We start from the raw sequence: 17,041 nt of genomic DNA on the forward strand, positions 1-17,041 counted from the left end.
TACCTGTAAATGTTCATTCTGACCTCTCACAAGGCAAGGAGACACATTCAGAAATGTTTATGAATAAAATTAATAATATACATATATTTAAGGTGAATTTTAATATTTAGTATCTATATTAAAAAAAAAAAAACTTTCTCTGACTTAAGTACAAAAAACAATGTATAATTCATCTGCGATTTCATTAACCTAAAATGTGGCGAATACAGTATGTTCAGCATTTATTCAGAATGTACAGTGTAAAATGTGGTCAGGTAACTAACAATTAATTAACATCTAAATTTACTGGTTATATTTTACTCAGAAAATTATTATATATGACTAAATAAATTAGATTTCACCAATAAAAGTCATTTCTAAAGGTCAGATCAGGTAGAAAAAGCTTTTACTACAGTATATACTATATCAAAATAGCATCTGCTACCATCATTTTACCAACAAAACTGCCACAGTATATTTATGTAGGTGCTTTAATAAATTAACTTTGCCTAATTGAACAATACACTCACAAAACATATGTCTCAATAGTAAAACTTCAAATATGCTCCTCTGACTTACAGGAAAATCCAATAAAATACATTAAATTGTTCACCTTGTGAATAGATGCATAAAACACTGTGTGTGTGTGTGTGTGTGTGTGTGTGTGTTAATGAGATTATCAGAATGTAAACATGTTGCTGAGTATGTTGGTATTAGTGCATAACACACTGCCAGTGTCTGCAGGTACGCAGGGAGGGTTTGTGCTTGGTGTGTGTGTGCGTGTGTGTGAGGTGCATGTCAGGTGGACACGTGCGGCCGGCTGCCAACATACTTTTGGTTTGGAGGGAGGGCTGGGTGGGTGTGAACTTTTGTTTAGTGTCTCTCTCTCTCTCTCTCTCTCTCTCTGTCTCTCTTTCCCTCTCCCTGATACACGACACACCTTCTGTGCAAAACGCAACTCCTCTGCTTATCTCTCTCCCCCTGTCTCTCTCTCTCGTCTGTGTTCACTTTCACATGTTTGAATCGGAGGATAGCAGTCTGTTTCCTGACACGCAGAGACTTCTCTCCAAGAAGCAACTCCACCAGCAACACCTAAAGGTCAGCAACCACTACTTTCTGTCTCTCTGTCTTTCGCTCGAAGTTAGTTTCTCTCAGTGCCTGTCTAACTGCTCCATCACTGTCTGTGGTGAAATGTAAAGGGTTTGTGATGGCATTTTTTCAGCTCGTCTTGTGCATGTCATGTAAAGTGCATTAGATTCTGCGGGACCCCCCCACCCCCTCGTTCTCACCGTCTGTTTAATTAGAAAGTCTAATACAGTAAAATGAGATGACAGGGCAGGGACAGGGGTCTGATGCTATCTCAGCATCACTCAGTGTTGCCCTGCAAGAGATCTCCAGTTTAAGACTAATCAGGCTGTGACCAACATTATCCATTACGCCACGACAGCGACTCAACAAAAAATGCATGAGAACCAAATTAAAATATGTCAGAAACTATCTGCAAAAAAAAAAAAAAAAAAAAGTATTTTAGACTTTCATTACATGTCACTTGAATAGCATATTGCAATCTCAAAAACGCAAGCTTTTTTGTAAGGGTCTCATTCTTCAAGTCAGTAATGTAACGTACATAACAAAAGTAACACTTAAGTAAAAAAAAAAAAAAAAAAAATTAATAAAAAGAAATCATGGTTCTGTTTTGTAAGGGTTTTATTATTGTATATTTATTGGGAACAGCATAAACATTCATTGAAAAATGACTATGGTACATTGAACAAAGTAAATTATTATTTAAGATTTCGGAATGATTTTCAACATTTCAAATGTTAATGTCTTCCACTATTTCAAAAATAAAAAGATTCTTTAAACCAATAAAAAAAAAGAAAAATTCCAAAAATGAACGATTTTAAGTGAACGTTCTAAAGAAAAAAATCTCTGAATTTTATGTATACATTTTTTGATTAAATTTTTTTGGGACAAGATTGCTTTGAAAACACTGATCAGCATGTTTCCACTTTCTGCTGTGACTTTTATTCTGCGGAAACTTCACATACGATGTCTAAGACGGAATACAGGAAACATCATTCATCGGCTCTCTTTGTGAACATAAGCCGAGACTCAATCAAGAATCTGGAGGATTAAATGCTGAAGTATTCAAACATGTAGATTCAGTGCACTCGGGTAAACTGTGTGAATACAGTATCCACACACACACACACACACAGAGAGAGAGAGAGAGAGAGAAAGAGAGAGGGGGAGCTTTGTTCGGTGTGGTCAGGGACACCGTATATCAGGTGAATGGGCAGATGATCGCCGGTCTCAATTATTCATTCATTTTAATTGTGGCTGTGACGGGTACCAGATTTCCTTTCAATGCCAAGCAGCCGCTTTCAGATCCATCACGGCATGTTCGAGCAGCCCTGATTAACCTGACATTAACAGGCCGTGATTACATAAAAACTCCTGCGTCCAAACCCCAGCGAGCGAGAGAGAGGCAGCGGAGAGCAGCGTGAGGGAGTGGGGTTATGCCGGGATACGCACCACACCTTTGTCTGTCGAGTCACTAGGACAAGGTTTATCAAAGTTGAACCTGATCCGAAACAGTCTTTTGTTACACGGCAGATACTTTTACACTGGCGTGTTCTCAAACATTAGAGAGTGTGGTGCGCTCCACGCGGGAGGGTGTGGGAACGAGGTAACAAGAACAAAGATTGGGATCTCAGTGTGGTTCTAGATCACTGCTGGGAACAGATACAGAACAGATCCCACATACGCACACACATAGAGAGACTACAGACATACACACAAACACAGCTCAGAACAACACTGGGCTTTTAGAACATCAGGGGCCGGTTTCACAAAGCTATTTTAGACCGGTCTATAGTGTTAGACAAGTCTAAAATTTGCTCATAGACTAGTCTAATGCAAGTTAGACTGTTTCACAAAAATAAAGACTGACTTAATTTAGACCAAAAAAATTAGACACCTTACCCCCAGGCTAACTTAGGTCTAAGACTCTGTTACCTTGGCAACCAGCAGTAACAATCAGTTACAAACTGGCAAAAGAAAAGGGAAAATGGCTCATAATTTAAACATTTCTTCCAGTTATTACATTCCCAAGTAAAATGTCCTTGAAACTGTTAGGGCCGTTACATAACGCGAGCAACGATCGACGCACTCCGTTTCATAGTCTGAGCATTGGACGCAAGCGTCACGGGCGATGCGTGAAATGCAATACACCGCTCACGCAACTGGGGGACGTGGGGGTAGTAGAGTCATAGTGGAGTCATAGCTCTGAACGCCCGTCTATTTCGCTTCAAACGCTCGCTTTATACGCGCGTCCTATTCGCCTAGGACGCGCGAAAGGATTCAAAATGTTCAAGCGTCGAACTAGACGCGATAGACGCGGATTTGACGCTCTATTCTCGTTTGGTGTGAATGCTGCATAATAACAGGCTGCGATGTCAAGATTGCAATGCTGAAGTGTGTGTGTGTGTGTGTGTGTGTCAGAGAGAGAGAGGCACGGGCGCGATCGAACAATGGAAACATAAAAACATACGCCGTCATTTATACTCCTCCAACAAACACATATTTTCCGCTGGGGTAAACAGCACTGAGCGGTTGAATGCGCTTACTCGATCCGCCATGTTTTTTGTTTTGAAAAGTGTCTTATTTTACCCAGAATGCATTGCAGTGTAGTCCTACTTAAGATAGTCAGAGTCTTAAGTGCTTTGTGTAACGGTCTGATTTAGATGTCTATCTGAAGTCTGACTATCTACTATATCTAAGCCATAGTCAAAGTCTATCTTTGTGAAACCGGCCCCAGTGGTGACAACAAATTTAATATATATAAATATAAATTAAATATATAAATATATATGTTAAATACATTAAACGGGTGGTATAACCATGTAGAATGCAACAACATGTAGAAGCAACAGGACGTTTCTGAATGGTTAGTTGAATTTATGTAGCTTATGTGTAGTTATCTTCTAGTCATTGATTAGCATATTCTGCCTTGATAATCCATAAATCGTGTTCCGGGGGCGGGGTTTATGTAAATTTTAGGGTTAGTGATGTCACTAACCCGGGAGGAAGCTCGTGTAGTCCCTACCAGCCGTTTGCTGTAGTCCTTAAAAAGTGATTTCTTTAACAGCAAATATCTCCCTTTGCTTTGAACTTTGAGCATTGTAACTTTGCAGATGTTGTTTATGATCAAACAGCAACAATACACAATAACTGAAGTTAGAAAAGTGAAATCATAATCAACCACCCCTTTAAAATAGCTATAATATTCAAAATACACACCCAGTGTTGAGAATGTATACATTCAATGTAATCAATGTGTTAACGTTTTTTTAAGAAGTCTCTTCTGCTCATCAAGGCTGCCTTTATTTGATTTGATTTGATCAAAAGTACAGTAAAACAGTGATATTATGAAATATTATTGCAAATGTGAATATATATATTAAAATGTAATTTATTCCTGTGATCAAAGCTGAATTTTCAGCATCATTACTCCAGTCTTCAGTGTCACATGATCCTTCAGAAATCATTCTAATATGATGATTTGTTGCTCAACAAACATTTATGATTATTATCAATGTTGAAAATGAGTTGTGCCGCTTCATATTTTGGTCAAAACTTTGATCCTTTTTTTTCAGGATTATTTGATGAATAGAATAGCATTTATTTGAAACAGATTATTTTACTGTCACTTTTGATCAGTTTAAATCATCCTTGCTGAATAAAAGTATTCATTTCTTTAAAAAACATCCGCTTGATGGTAATCAGTCACTATGTCCAAACAATAGCTTGTTTATATAATTTATAATATTGAAGACGAATATGGTTTGACTGACTGTCTGGAATAGAAACTTGATGTTTAGTCACTGAACAAAACAGATTTTGATGAGGGATTGTGATGTGAGCAGATATAAATATTGATTTACATATAGTGTTGCTCATGGCTGGTGCAAACGCATTGCTTCTTTTTGGGTCTGAATCATTTTTGTTTAATAATAAAATAATAAAAAGAGTACTTTATAAGATAATTCAGCTACTGAAAATAACATTTTGATTTGATAAAGAAGTGTAAAAGAGAGTACAAATCAGTGTAAAAAGATGTGTGTGCATCATGACGCTAAATTAAATAATTTATCGTTGTCCCAGGCAACCGATGTCCCACATATATGTGCTAGTTTCATTTTTGCAAAAAAAAAAGAGTGAAATTATTTAGTCAGATCTATTCACCAAATCTTTCAGTGCTAGTTTCATTATCACAAAATCAACCCCCTCAGGTTGAAACAAACCCTCACATCATCCTGTCAGGGTTTATTTTGTGATAATAACCAGCTGATCATTTCTTTTAATTTCGTTTAACAGTTGTGAGAGGAAATCTGTGGTTTGATGTTATTTAATGGAGACTCTTCTATGACTGTGTGTGTGTGTTTGTAAGCAGTGAATCAATCTAATAAAAAGTACGTTTGTCCAGTTCAAGACCCAAAGAGAAAGTTAGGGGATTCACATCCGCACACACAACATGTCTGTTTCTGATGACACAGCCGCCCAACAGCACACTCAAACAGATAGTGAAATAGTGCCTGTCTATATGTCATTCTCTTTCCTCTCTCTTCATCTTCAAAAAAAAAAAAAAAGCATTTGTGGTGATTTAGGTAACGCTTATCTGTAAAAGCGTGAGGACTGCCCTGACCTCACCTTTACACAGAGTGAGAGACGGTTAAACTCAACCTGACCAAATTTTCTATTCTGCTGCATAAAACCGTTCTAATGAATGTGTTTTCTGAGGTCACGACTGAATCTTTTTATGAACTTGCTCTGGATAACCAGCTGTTAAACTGATTCATTCAAAAGTTAAACGGTTAACTGGGTATTTACAGCCATCCATTTAAGTACCTGATGCTGATGTCATAGCATGCTCATTTTAATAGCAACTGACCATGTCACATGGTCATGTAATTTCACTATCACTATGGTCACGGTGAGTTGAGCTGAGCCGCTATTTATAAACTCTGAGCGCTGCGATGGCTGGGATTATATGATATATCTTTAAGAATTCAACAAGTGTTTTTCTTTAGAAGCTCCTACACATCACAAGGACACATGACTAATCGCCCATAACAAACAGGAAATTAACCATAATATAGGTCAAAGTCTCCAGAAAGAAGGTTTTAATGCATCTACAATGACTCTCTACAGCTGATCTGTTTAATAAAAACCACACGGATTAATCCAAACATGATCTGCCCTTTAGGATCATAATCTGATCTAGATAAGACATTCTACAATAATTACTGTTTAACAAGACTTTACAGTTCTATAACTAGACTTTACAATAACATAATCAGACTTATAGTAGACTTATAATAACAACATTTTACTATTCTATCACTATATCATATTATAATTATATTTTATTGTAACTGTACCAAACCTGATTAGACATTACTATAATCTGTTCAATTTCTAATCTATAACTAGACTATACTATAACCAAACCTGATCAGACTATACTATAATAATCTGTTTAACATCTAGACTAATCAAAAACTAGACTGTACTATAAGCAAATTTTATTAGACTTGCTAAAACTTAAGTTATTCTATCATTAGACTAAACTAGAGCTATTCTTTGATCTAACCAAACCAGATTAGACTATAATGTTCTACATCTAGACTAATTAATAGCTAGACTATTCTATAACCAAACTTTTTATCAGACTAACTAAAACTAAACTTCTCTGTTTTACAATTAGACTATACTTAACCAAACCTGATTAGACTTGACTACACTATACTGTTCAGTAACCTGTAACCAGACTTTACTATACCATACTAAACGTAACTTATGTATAACTAGACTATACTTCATTATTCTATACTTTATCATACTAAACTTAATAGACTTTACATACTACAACTATTCTGTTCTATAGCTAGACTAGACTACAACTAAACTTAACGATACTGCATTTTCAAGTGTATTCTGTTCTCCAGCTATACTACTTCCTGTACTGTAACACAGTTTAGTTTCTTTCAGCTGACATATCTTTCTTCTCGTTTAAGCCCGATCTGTTAGATTTCAGCGTTGGGCCGTGTGTGTTTGACTGATTTCCTCTGGTCTTCTATGAAAAGTGAGTGTGATGTGAGAACAGCTGATTGAGGAACATCTAAACTCCTGTAGGTGTTTCCTGTGTGAGAAGAGTCACTGTAACCAGTGGCAACTCCCAGACTGACTCCTCTCTCTCTGTTGCTCTGGGTAAATTACAGAAGCCCAAACACACACACACACACACACGTTTGAAATGATCACACACACACACACACACACACACACACACACACAGACACAAAGTATTATTGAGGGCAACGCACCACAACACACCGTTACGTAGAGAGACCAAGCTCAGTTAACCACACACACACACACAGAGAGAGAGAGAGGGAAAGCGGCCCGTTTTGTAATGTTGCTGTAAGATTTTGGTTTTGAAACTGGGTCCACCCACTGGTGTGAGAAAAGAGGAGAGGCACAGAGGAGGGGTGTATGGAGAGAAAGACAGCGATAGAAATGAGTGTGTGGGCTATCACTCACTCACTCACTCAGTTTAAAATAAGGACACATTGATCCACCCACCCTAAGCACACACACACACACTGGAGCAGATACCTCAGCAGAAGAGTTTAGGCATCACAGCGGGCCGCTCTCGGGCCTGATGGACTGACAGTCGGGTTGTTTTGTGTGACCGCAGGAAGATTGAGGAATTATCTCAGCGTTTGGTAGCTGCTTGTTATAGTATTGTGGATATAAACAGGTTTCCAATAGCCGATATGTATTACAGAGCAGTGCGGCCGATTTCCTGCAAATATACAATGTCGACTAGTCGCTGATGATGTCATTGATGAGCAAATAAGCCTGAACCTCGAGCTGAGACTCGAACACGGGTTGCCTTGTGCTCAGCTCTGGCATATTGACACAGCGCTCCTACATAACAGCTTATACTTATCAGTTCTTTTGTCTTTAGGTCGTTATATTTCTCACAGATTTCTGCTCGTTCTAAATCAGATACAGATCAAGTAGCACAATAAAGATTACATTTATATGATTGCATGAGTAAGAGATCGATTGCGTGAGAATTAATTCTACCTGGCAGCGTCTCTCTACTAATAGTGAAGCTGTGGGTTTTAGTTACTAAGAAATATATGCTAGAACTTTTCAGATTCTAAGCTATTTTATTGATAAATCACAGAACAGAGTTTACAATACATTTCTGCAGTACTGAATGATTCGGTGTGTGCGATCTTCATGTGATCTGCGAGCTACTGTCTGTATGCGTGTACGTTACAATGCAGCAGTGCATTAGTTTAGAACGGCGATTAACTTGCGTGTACAATATGCGGTTTAAAACATGAATTCACACGATCAATTTTGAGCATCCAGATGGTTTAATGAAACATCTTGTGGAGCGCTCTCTGAGTATGCATTTATTAGTCATTTTAAAGGAAACGAAGTGTAAAAGTTGACTTTAACCTGTTGCGCCCTCTATAGGCTATGATCAACAACTAGTCGATGTCAAGCTTAAAGCGTCATGGCAGAGCATTAAAGTCGACTTGTCTGTTCAACCCCTAATATATATAGAGTATAAATATAAAACAAATAGTAAATGATAATGTATGTGATTTTATTACCTATTACGAAATCAATTAATATGTAAAATTAAACAATATTATTTGTCTGGTTAATTGTTCTGTTAAATATATTAATTGTTCTGTTAATTGTTAATAAAAAAACATTTATATGTTTATATATCAGTCCATCACTACATATAAGTTTTTTTTAGGCATGCTGAATATCCAGTGCCATTATACATGTAGATTTCAATGAACTGTGTGCGTGAGAGCATGCGTGTGATATGCGCTTGCATTTTTTAGCATGAAGCGACATATGTGCATACAGTTAGTTTGTGACTGATCACTATGAAAGCTTGCATCTTGTGTGTGTGTCTATGTGTGTGTGTGAGCGCGCTTTGACAGACATCTGTCTCCTGTGCCCTGCAGCCTGGTTGCTTTTAATTAGGTAGAGCCAGAGGGCCTGAGGGCAGACAGGGGCTAGTCATAATCACTCTCACACACACACACACACACACACACACACACACACACACACACACACACACACACACACACACACACACACACACACACACACGGGCCAGCCTCCCCCTCACAATCCTCCACAAAAATGTCCTTTCAGAAGGAGCATCTCAAAAACACAAAAACACACACCCTCACACACTCCATCTGTCGCAAACACGTGTGAGATCTGTTTTACATGCATGATTAGTTTGATTAACGACATATTAGGGGATGTACATTACACTACATTTGAGCTTGTGCGCTGGAGTATCTGACGTCAAGTATGTTGCAATGACCGTATTCACATATGAACACCAGCACAATGCCGTAATCACCAACAGGATACTCTGGTTTTCCTATAATCCGCAACTTTCTGGGTTGAAGGTGTGTCAATTACAAAATAATTGCTAAAGTTAATTGGTTTCAGTCATAATCATTTGTAATTCCTGCAGCTTAAACAGTAGAGCGTCGTGTTAGCAATGCCTACGAATGCATGAACTAATACAATTTACACCTTCAATACAATAGCAAACAGCGTCTGCTAAATGTAAATGTCCATGTTTAATGTACAATTTAGCTTGTATGCATTTCGATAGGCTTGCACAACAAAACTATATTTCTCATCATGCTCCACTAAAGCAATTAATGCTTGAATCATTATCATATATGTAGTTCACACTCACTCACACACACAGACTGACAAGCCTGACCAAGACAAAAACACAGATAAAAACTTTCTTATCAGCAGCATTTCCAAAAACGATCACTGTTTTTCTGTTGTCTGTGTGTGTGTGTGTGTGTGTGTGTGTGTGTGTGTAGAAGATACCAGATAACGCAGATGAAGCCGACCAAAAGACACAACACATCCAGTAAAAACAGGAGTTGATGTGTGGAGGGGTTCACAGATGACCTTGTCGCATATTTTGGGCTCTCTGTGTATGTGTGTGTGTGTGTGCGTGTGTGTGTGTGTGCGTGTATGTGTGTGTGTGTGTGTGGGTGTGTGTGTGTCGTCCTTGGACGGCTGTTTCCCACCCTAGTTGGTGGGTTTGTCTGTAAGTGGGCAGAGATGACAAATTTTTCCCACAAGGCCACACCCTTGAGCGCCAAAGCCCCCACTCCCACAATACATCTGTGCACGCCGTCCCAAATCGCAAATCCAAAGGTTTAGGATATCAAACTGATGAATTTATGTATTAAACACATGAGCAACAGTAATAGAGATTTTTGACTAGCAAACTAGAAAGAAAGAAAGGAACATCTGACCTTCCCTCAAATGAAGCATCACAGGGTCAGCGAACACACAAGGGTTTGTGTGAGAAGGATGTCAGTCGTGGTTTTGAATGAGTCTCGTCGTCGTCTGACTGCTGTGAAAAAACAACACATCAGTTCTCACTGCATTCTGACTGATGCAAAAGAAATCTGATGCTAAACAGGGTTATTATAGGTCAAACTAAAACCTTTAAAAAACATTTTCGTTACTTGAAATCAAATAAAAGTTACCTGAAAAACAAAACAAAAAACAACTTAATTTTCATTTAGTTTAACATTTTTAAAAACACACAATTTCATAGAAGAACCATTTTTGGTTCCTCAAAGAACCTTTTAGTCATAATTTCTTAAAATAACCTCTTTTTTCTTATTGTGGAGAACATTTTCATATTCTAAACAAAGTGTTACCAATTCAAGTTCGATTTAATGCGTCACTGCGTTATGATTTTCAAAATGTGTCAAGCATGTGAATTCATAACACAACACAAATCCCCGACACATTCTCAGTGATGTCACAAAATTGCTTTTCAGGGTTTAAAAAAAAAAAAAAAACTTTTATTTTGTAGTTCTTTAGAAAACCACCAATACTCCGGTACCGAAACACTCATCTGCTGAACCATTGAAGAACATTTATAATGTATATGAAGTATATGAAGTATTTTGATTGAAAACCACCTTTTTTTTTTACCCTGAAAAGCAACTTTTGACAACACCGTGAATGCATCAGGTACTTGTGTTGTGTTATGAACATCTTTAAAGTCGTAACGCAAAATAAATGTCCGTTTCTTAGAGTATAAAACACTGTCTAATACAGGAATCTGTTTAAAGGGACGTATAGAATCACCTGTCTGAGGTTTCTATGACAACTAACTGAAAATATCTTCAAATAATCTGTGTGTGTGCGTGCGCGTGACACACGTCTCCATAATTAATTTGTCCATCTCTTACATTTTCACATCTTGCATTCGTCACGTTCTCAGCAGCACAAAGAAATCTATCTAAATCATAGTTTACCCAGTTAAACGCCGTCTTTGGTTTAAAGTAACTGTGCTTGTTAAAAAGCAGGTCATGATGAATATGTCATAAATTACATAACTAGGTGGATTCTTGATGTCATTTAGGAAATCCTGTCCGTGTTAAAGCGTCGAGTCATGATTTAAAGAGACAGATTCGGGGGAAAAATGTCACAGTGCCAAAAAACACAAACGAGAGAGTCTGTAATAGTTTTATGTCTTTTGAAACAATAGATTTGAAGGAAACGCACTCCCTCTATCTCTTTTCACACAAACACATGCTGGATTTCTGAAAAAGTACCGCCATTTCAATATGTGTCTGTCTCACATATTGTACATCTGTTTTCAGAAATGCAGACAACATTTGCAGTGTTAAGAACTGAATTGAACTGATTGAATGGAATTGAAACATTATGATTGTGACAAATGTCAAACATATTTGATTATCAGAATCCAAATGATCCAGGGATATTTTAAAGTTTGATTGAACAAAAGAGATTTTTACTGTTATCCTTGACAAGAGAGATTTTGTTATAAAATGGTGATAAAATAAGATCTCATTGACATTACATTACATTAAAATACAAATATAAAGTAAATGAAACATTGAGTATTATAGGATGAGACTGTCCATCTTCTCAATGTCCAGCTTTAAAAACAGAAGATAATAAAGCATTCATTAGACGCATTAATGCACGATATATGCCAACATTTTCATACCCAGAGGAATATCTAATAATCTAAAGTTTTTTTCAGAAGAATCACAGAATGAGTTGAAAGGTGGGAAAAGTGTTTGTGACACAGAAAGTGCTGCACAGTCACGTGTGTCAAATACACTGGATTGTTTTCTTTTTAAGAGTATAGAAATATTTAGAAATATTTTTTTTCACTTAGACATAATTACTATAATTGAGCTTTTATTAAAAACTAGCTTGTATTACTTTTGCACACCGAAACATAAATGCAATCCAATTATGTATAATATATATGATAAATTATGGAAACCAAATCAAATTAATAGAACTCAAAAAAGCAAACCTACAGTTATATATTATTAAACTATATATATATAAAAATTTAGAAAATGTACATTTCTAAAAATGTATAAAAAATTACATATATAAAGAAAATGTTTATAAAAAATGATAAAGAAAATATGTTATGTTAAAAATGATAAAGAAAATGTAAATTCTTAAAATATATATAATATATTAAAAATTATAAAGAAAATAAAAAATTTAATTTTAATTTTTAAAAATTATTAAACTACTTTATATTAAAAAATTATATACATATATATATATATAATATAAATATATATAAATATATAAATAAATTTGAAAGAATACATATATTATTAAAATATATATCATATATAAAAAATTATAGAACATGTATATTACTTAAATATATATTAAAACTAAAGAAATGTATATTATTTATATATATATATATACACACACACACACACACATATATACATACACATATATACGTACCTGCTACAGATGAATATGTAAAAAAAACACATTACAGTAAAAACTGCTGTCTGGATGAACAAGTGCACTCTTCACACAACTGTGAGTATAAGTTTACACGTTAACTAACTGATTATCCGTCTACCTCTGGTTTCAGTTTCAACGAAGGGAAATTGAACAGCCCTGTTGAGGAACATGCAGTCTGAGCTGCAATATGGGTCAAACCGCACGTATAAAACAACCAACTTCTAATTAACTAGAGAGTCGTAACGTCTCAATTCTGCCATTATATAAAGTGTTGCTTAATAAAACTGACACACATGAAAAATATAAGCAGCAAATCTGACCTGTGCGCCACAGGAAACGATGCAAAATCACATACTATATTCTGCAGAAACAGAAAACTAGCATACTAATCTTCCTTTTGCTGCATTGTATGGCATACTTGTGCACAGCAGTGTTAATAAAGTATCACTGGTATAGAATTATAGATTTTGTTTTTTAATATTTTCTGTTTTCATTTCAGTTAATTTTGCTTTTAGTTTTAGACAATAACCCTGGTGCACAGTAAGTCATTTATCCTGCATGTACAGATTACATACTACATCTGCCAAAATGTGTAGTATGCATGTAGTATACAACCAGAGAACAATGCTTCAGATACTGTATCCCACAATGCATTGTGCTCTGGTCGTATACTACATTTTGGCAAATGATAATGATAAATCACAATATTTAATTTTTCTGTCTTGACTCATTATATGAGTTGATTGCCAAATGTTTAAATAAAATTGCATGAAAAATGTACTAAATCGGTTTTTATTTTCAACTGGATGCCACAAGCCGAATCAAATCCATTTAGGTCATGTGACAGTACATTTTTTAAGAAAAATATACATCTAAGACCATACACAATGTATAATGTCCAGTATTTAGTACGTTTTAATAAGTAAGAGTAGTGTGCTATTGTGAACTTCGGGTCTTCTACCTTCGTCTAATTCATGTTCTGAAGTCAGGCATATGCATATATAGAACTGGTACTTTTCTCTCTCTCTCTCCCTTCATTTGTGCCCAAGTTTGAGTTGCAAATCCTTCACGAATAAAACTAAAAATTCATTTTGTCTGACCCCAAATCAGAGGGTTTGTGCACCATGGGCTTTATTACATACTGAGCTTAAACTGTGTTGTGGAGGAGGATGGGTATTATTATCCTGAGCTTCCCACCCAGCTATAAAAACTACATCGCCGCTCTAGAGTAGATCCACCACCTCCTCTCTCTCTCTCTCTCTCTCTCTCTCTCTCTCTCTCTCTCTCTCTCTCTCTCTCTCTCTCTCTCTCTCTCTCTCTCTCTCTCTCTCTCTCTCTCTCTCTCTCTCTCTCTCTCTCTCTCTCTCTCTCTCTCTCTCTCTCTCTCTCTCTCTCTCTCTCTCTCTCTCTCTCTCTCTCTCTCTCTCTCTCTCTCTCTCTCTCTCTCTCTCTCTCTCTCTCTCTCTCTCTCCTCCTTCCTGTCAGTGTCCACACAAACCTCTCAGTCTGTCCGCGTGTGCTGTTGTTTTGGGCTTGTAGTTTGGATGCTCGTCTGTGCTTTTTGTGAATGGAGAGGAGACACTCGGGCAGAGAGGATGGACAGACGTCTTTGTGTCCCTCAGAGACGGAGATGAGACCGGCTCGGATCTGAGACCACACTTAGTCCTGGAATAAAAATCACACATACACTTAGACACACCTGAGGATCTGGACGGGTGAGTGCGTTACTGCTAACCATGTTTTCAAGAGTTCTGCATGTGTGAAAGTCTGTCTCGGTGTGTGTTTGAGTCACAATGCGCACAATATTTGAGTCTGTGGTTGACATGTGCGCTCGTACAAGCTGTTTATGTTTGTTTGTGCGTGTTCGTCGGGGATGTTTGTGTGCATCTCAGGTAGAGAACAGCATGACTGTGGGCAGTCATTTGATGACTCATGTAATTATTTGGGCCATTCTTTAGATGTCGTCTCCAGAAAATGAGTGTGTGGAGTTTTGGCCCGCTGTAAACGCAAACTAACACAAACAAGTAATGACACAGCAAATCGACAATTACACCAGACACCGCTGACTCTGATGTGTGTGACAGCAGCATAGCAAAGTGCTCCGTTATCACAACATGACTTTAAGTTATTTACTGTACAGACTGTTCCAACACTGTAAGATAAAGTGCACTTTTTCATTTCTCATCATCTTTTAAATGATCAATCTAAACAGATGATCGACCCACATTTGTTACATTCATTGTAACAAACAATTTTCATATCATTTTTAAATATACAGTACTGGTCAAAAGGTCATTAAGGTTTTAATGTTTTTGAAAGTAGTCTCTTAATCTCACAAAGGCTGATCAAAAACTTTTACAATTATTACAATTTAAAATATCCAAAAAAATCATGTGACACTGAAGACTGGAGTAATGATGCTGAAAATTCAGCTTTGATCACAGGATTTTAATATTCAAATAGAAAGTTGTCACTTAAAATTGTAATAATATTTCACAATATTACTGTTTTTACTGTATTTTGGATCAAATAAATGCAGCCTTGGTGAGCAGAAGAGACTTCTTTCAAAAACCTTAATGTTTCCAAACTTTTGACCGGTATTGTATCACATTACATTTTTATATGAAATAGAACTATATATGAACTATATTAATATATGAAATATATAATTTTATATGAACTTCCCGCTTAAAGATATATTAAGCCAAACATTTTAACTGCGACTGTCAACTGCTTAAAATAAGTGTAAAAAATGAATTACATGTATATACCTAAAATATATAAAAGTATATAGTTATAGTATACTTAGCCATAAGTATATAATAGCCATATATAAAAATATAAAGCAAAACTTTATTATACATTAATTATCTATCCATCTATCTATCTATCTATCTATCTATCTATCTATCTATCTATCTATCTATCTATCTATCTATCTATCTATCTATCTATCTATCTATCTATCTATCTATCTATCATAGCTGCCAACTCTCACACTTTTAACACGCTCTCACGCCACACATCCATTTTCTCACGCACAGAAAAATCGCGAAGCAAAGAGGACACGGAGACCGACAGACTAGACAGAGCAGGTTACTTATGATATATAAAAAATAATAATAATAAAAAAAAAAAAAAAAAAAAAAAAAAAAAAATAGCAACTCTCAGATTCTGTCACTTTCATTACGAAATTCAGACAATAAATACCGTTTTGGCGCTTGTAAATGTGACGCGACAGATCCCTAGCGGCACGTGAACCGATCATCTGTAGCTAATAGTAAATAACATTAAAACACGAATGAACACTGTTGAAAGATACAGTACAACTTACCGAAATGTATATTCCTCATACATAATATCGACCAATCAATCAAACAAAGGGGTCAATAAAACAGCTGGAGAACAATTATGTCACATAACATTTACCTCAGGAAAGCCATTTAATGACCATAATAATATAGGCTAATAGCACGTTAGTTGGCTTGAAAAAAGCTATAGAGAGTATTTTGCTAAATATGTGTACTATATTGCATATTTATTATATTTTTACTTATATCATTAAATAAAGTTGTTATTATAATAAAAAAACGCATTATATTTAATTTGTGTTATTTTTTACCTTAAATAATACTGCCAGCTGACAGGGCTCTCTGAATGTTTACAGCATTAGGTGAGTTGTTTTTTTCTTGAGAAAAATGAATGCCTATCTTGTGTAGCCTACCTAATATTTATCCAAATGAGTCAATATCAAATCAAATCACAATAATTGAATTGAAATAATAAAAAAGCGTAACGTTAGCTTACCAGAAATTGAACCATGTAAACATTGTAACATGTTGTCACTAAACCTAATAAAATTCAGTTTAGTTACTAAAATGTTTTGACAATCACAATACACTTATTGTGATGCAATAATTGTTTTAGACAGTCATTAGACAGTCATTTGAATATGTTTTTGAAGTTTTTGAAAAGGTGTCATGACGTTGACGTGTGTTTGTGTGTTTGAAGAGGCCTGAACGCAGATTAAAAACAGTGTAAATTACTGTTTGTAGCAGGTGTGATGCAGGTGTCTGTATGGTCTTGCTTCATATATTTAGCAAACAGACGAATTACAGCAGACATT

General features: G+C 36.0%; 1 protein-coding gene across 2 annotated transcripts in view; it reads left to right on the forward strand.

The window, feature by feature from the left end:
* Positions 1-930: 930 nt before the first annotated feature.
* Positions 931-17,041, forward strand: part of zbtb7c (zinc finger and BTB domain containing 7C) — a 29,303-nt gene continuing 13,192 nt past the window's right edge. Inside the window, exon 1 of one of the 2 annotated variants that reach the window (XM_084136891.1) lies at positions 931-1,077. The gene's annotated coding sequence lies outside the window, so the exon portion shown is untranslated. Of the gene's footprint in view, positions 1,078-14,399; positions 14,631-17,041 lie in introns of those variants that run through there. The other variant, XM_084136892.1, reaches the window with a different exon arrangement.

This window comes from Abramis brama (genome assembly GCF_963993115.1).
Source record: "Abramis brama genome assembly, chromosome: 15".
Lineage (NCBI taxonomy): Eukaryota > Metazoa > Chordata > Actinopteri > Cypriniformes > Leuciscidae > Abramis > Abramis brama.